General features: G+C 38.9%; 1 protein-coding gene across 9 annotated transcripts in view; it reads left to right on the top strand.

Annotated features, from left to right (window-relative positions):
* The window catches only part of LOC106874508 (lipoxygenase homology domain-containing protein 1), a 163270-nt gene that overhangs the window by 8217 nt on the left and 150096 nt on the right, over nt 1-4957 (top strand). The window lies entirely within an intron of this gene.

Here is a 4957-nt window from a genome sequence, read left to right as displayed (position 1 = left end):
TATATATATATATATATATATATATATATATATATATATATATATATGTATGTATGTATGTCATCATCATTATCATCTTTTAATGTCCATGTTCCATACTAGCATGAGTTGGATAACTTCATAATGGCAACTGGAAGGTTTTGGAATTGCTCTGTTGAAGCATCCGATTCTGTCAAGTTGATGCAGCAGGATGTGAAAAGAGATAATGTCACAAACATGTTGGGTTTTTTCCTATTTGCTTCTTATTTTATTTTGAGTTTTTTCTTTTCTTAATGAACCCACTTCTTGCACTTCACTCTGGTGTGTGTGTGTGTGTGTGTGCTTGTATAAACATAATTTCCAGTGTGAAAGGCTTGCTATAAATATTTATTGGTAACTCCATATGAGTAAGAGACTGTGGTGTTGTTCTGTCAACTGAAGCATGTTTGGTGCGGTCTTGGGATTTAAAACTGTTAAACTCTAAACAGTGATTTTCCTCTCTTCTTGACTCGAGACAGCCAATGACAGATATAACATCATAACATTAACTATAACATGAATATTTACATGCATAAACACCCACACACACACACAGTCACATATTGGTATGTAGGTGAATATGAATGTATATATATATATATCTATATATATCTATATATATATTATGTAAATACACATTCATACATATATGTAAACACTCACACCTCATATGCTAGGAACAAAGCTATACATTCTTCTGAGTTGGCAGTGGTGAAGATGTGGGTGGTGAGGGCATAATTTTGGCAAAGAAATGGATGAAGTGATTGAGGTAGTCAGTGTTTGATAGAATAATTAAACTTAGGCAGAGCAACAGCATTTATATCTCTTTGATCATAACTGGCAGATGAAGAAAGGGGCTGGTTTTATGAGGCCTTTCTGCAGATTACTTCAATAAAAACATGACAGTGTTCTTCATGACTAGTGACTTCAATGGACAGCAACCCAATAGATTCCATGATGGACATGGTGGCTATAGCTATGGTCCTAGAAGTAAAGAGGGAACAAAGCTCTTGAAATTCTGGGATGCAGGTAACCTGATGGTCTGCAACACAAGCTTCAAGAAACATACCAGTCGCGTGTTCACCTATCAATCTGATGCCGGCCACAAAAGCCAGGTTGACTAGATTCTCACAAGATGCAGGGATAGGCAGACACTTGAGAATATGAATGTCCTTCCTAGGTGAAGAATGTACAACTCAGTATATTTTAATAGTTGATAACTTCAGATTTAGAGCTAGAAGGACTCAGAGACACGAAACGGTTTAGAAAAGGAAGATATGGAAGCTTAAAGATTGATTAAGCCGTCAGGAATATAGAGACATTCTAAGTGAAATATTTGATGAGAAATAAAAAGAGATAGAGATGTATAAGTGGAGGAGAACTGGAATTTTGACAGGATAATCTGCTGAGGGGACACAGACCAAAATCTATGGCAGGTGTCAAATTCCATGCAGACCAAGGATGATGTGGTAGTGGAACAATGAAGTAAAGTGGACCATAAAAGTGAAGAAACTGGCTTGGAAGGATTGCAAGAAAAGCTGGGTAGCAGAGAATTGTATCTGGAAGTAGGAAGAGAAACTAAGGGACAGGTTTACTTAGCAAGGAAAGAAGCAGAAAGAGGTTTGCTAGCGTGAGTTGGATAACTTCATAATGGCAACTGGAAAGTTTTGGAATTGCTCTATTAAACCATCCGATTCTGTCAAGTTGATGCAGCAGGATGTGAAAAGAGATGTCACCCAGTACGCTTTTCTAAACTGACTGGTGTTAGGAAGGGCATCCAGCTGTAGAAGCCATACCAAAGCAGGCATTGGAGCTTGATGCCCTTTGCCAATTTGTTTGAACCTGTCAAACCATGCAACTCATGCCAGCAGCAAAGATGGGCATCAAATGACAATAATGATAATGTTATATACAATACATGCATACACATACTACATACTCAGATGCAAACGCGCACGCGCGCGTGCACACACACACACACACACACACACACACACACATAGTGTCTCTATCACACACACACATATATGTAGTATAAATCAATTTTAAATTTTGGCACCAGGCCAGCAATTTTTGGTTGAAGCAGGATTAAGTTGATTCCATTGACTCCTGCCAGAACTCAACTGGTACTTATTTTATCAACCACAAAAGGATGAAAAGTAAAAGTCAACCTGGGCAGAATTTGAAATCGGAACATAAGGATGGATGAAATGCCATTGAGAATTTTCACCTGGCATGCTAACGATGCTTCTGCCAGTTTGTCACCTTAATATCTATAGTAATATATATCAAGCACCTATAGTATAATATGGCATAGCACATACATATGCATACACATGTTATTCTTCACACACACACACACATTTCATTCTTCCACAAACACGTGGATGTTTGGCTCTGCGTTGTTATCAGCTGAGCAGCTTCGTCACAGAATCCCAGTAAAGACAGACAGGAGTTAGTTTCTTGCTGTCTTCACCAGGAAAGTGTGAAGTCTCTGGTTTTTACAATAGGTGTTGCCATTATTAATGCTACAAGTGGTCTACAAGAAGTAGGAATATGACCAACAGGGAGTTGAAATTTCATACGAGGCTTAGTTCAAGCAGGGGATTATCTTCAAATTTCAATTGTATACTCAAGTGAAATCTCTGAAGAAATATAGCAAGAGTGTAACTTCCAGAAAATATGTCAGAAAGTTTCTGTGAATGTCACCAAATACCAAGTTAATGCCAATGACTATTACCAGGATGTAATACTTTGACTTGCTAGAAATAACAGTAAAATTTCCCCTAAAGTGCATATCGTAGTCTTCAAAAATAAAGAACACAATATATAACAGAGTCCTAAATATACTATGTCTGAATAAAACTTTGGATTTTCATTTTGGAATGTCTTTGACTATAGATCTGCAGGACTAGAAATAGGAGAGAATTAGGGAGATGATTGCACAGATAGGATGATGTGATGAAGAATACATAATTTGTGGGGAAGTGTGCTGTGTATAAAGGTTGTCTAATATATAATGGGTGAGAAAAATGTATAATATGTAATACTTGGCAAAAAAAAAAAATAAAATGACCATCCTGAAATATAACAATACATGTTTCAACACCTTATTTCACATCAGGAATCTTGTAACGCAAATTCATAAATTTATGTATCTATCATCATCATCATCAGTGTCGTTTAGCACCTGCTTTCCATGCTGGCATGGGTTGGACGGTTTGACTGAGGGCTGGCAAGGCAGAAGGCTGCACCAGGCTCCAATCCAATCTAGCAAAGTTTCTACAGCTGGATGCCCTTCCTAACGCCAACCGCTCCGAGAGTGTAGTGGGTGCTTTTAATGTGCCACTGGCATGAGGGCCAGTCAGACAGTACTGGCATCGACCACGCTTGAATAGTACTTTTTACGTGCCACTGGCATGGGAGCCAGTCAGCTTGCACTGGCATCAACCATGCTCGAATGGTGCTTTTTACATGCCACCAGTGCAGGACCAGTCAGGCGCCACTGGCATCGACTACGCTTGAATGGTGCTTTTTATGTGCTGTCGTCACGGGTGCCATTCAGGCAGTACTGTCATCGGCTACGACAACGACTTCCCTTGCCTCAACAGGTCTTCGCAAGCGCAGTTTATTGCCCAATGATTGAAGGGTGCTCTTAAATGGGCCGGTTATGTTGCACTGGCATAGGCCATGGTTACGGTCTCACTTGGTTTGCCAGGTCTTCTCAAGCACAGCATATTTCCAAAGGTCTTGGTCACTTGTCATTGTCTTGGTGAGGCCCAACATTTGAAGGTTGTGCTTCACCACCTCATCCCAGGTCTTCCTGGGTCTACCTCTTGCACAGGTTTCCTCTACTGCTAGGGCGTGACACTTTGTATGATCATGTGTTGCTTATGGTTGAGCTGTCCTCATCCATGTGCAACACATGACCATACCAGTGCAGTTACCTCTCTTGCACACCACATCTGATGGTGTATATATATAAAGATAAATAAATATATTTATATATATCAAAGAGGTGTATATATGTGTGTATATACTTTTCATTGACCACCAATATATATTGGTGATATATGTAAAAATCAGTGAGAAAATTGATAAAACAGTGCATTGAAAGTAAATCATCAAATTGTACAGACATTTCGTTGTCACTGTGTTGCCATTCATAAACCCAGTGAACGAAATGATTGGCCTGTTTGGAAACCTCATGTCTACTCTTTACAAAATACCACAGAGAAATAACAAAAAATATACAACTTGATGAATAAATGTTTTGCTTGTTTCAATTTAGTTGTTCGTTAGTCTAACACAAGGTGAAAGGAAACACCTGCTAACTATTCATGTAATCAGATCCTCTCCTTTTTATCATTAAAAGAACTCCTTAAAAGAATGGTCCCCACCAATTTGCTGCTATTTGTCCCACTTTCTTATCTCTCTACTCAAATCTTCCACTTATAAAACAATTGTCCAGATTTTAGCGAAACCCCTTTTCTTACTTCCTCTCCCATTTCACATTTCCTGTTTTAAATATTTACTTTTTTTTGCCTTTCATTGTTCCTTTCTCACCATTGTTTCCCTGGTTCTGTGTCAGCCAATACAAACACCACAACTTTACACTGAATCTTGTTTCAAATTTAATAAATGAAGCTATCTGGTTTCCCCATGTTAGATGAGGAAGACCTGCTCAGTAGAGCACCATGCCAATTGTGATTTATTTATTTTGGTTTTTGGCAATTTTCTTTATGAAGTTCCACATCCTGAGATCCACCTTCATCTTTTCTGTCCCCCAGCTTCCTTGGTCTCGTTTCTGGTCCATTCTGGTCCTTCTGATGTCTTTACTCACTCATTCACTCTTTCTCTCTCCCTCACCCCGCTCTCTTTCTCTTACACACACACACACACACACACACACACACACACACACACACACACACACACA

This window comes from Octopus bimaculoides, chromosome 11 (genome assembly GCF_001194135.2).
Source record: "Octopus bimaculoides isolate UCB-OBI-ISO-001 chromosome 11, ASM119413v2, whole genome shotgun sequence".
NCBI classification, from domain to species: domain Eukaryota; kingdom Metazoa; phylum Mollusca; class Cephalopoda; order Octopoda; family Octopodidae; genus Octopus; species Octopus bimaculoides.
Note: the sequence above shows the minus strand (reverse complement) of the source record. Positions and strands in the feature narration are given on the sequence as shown.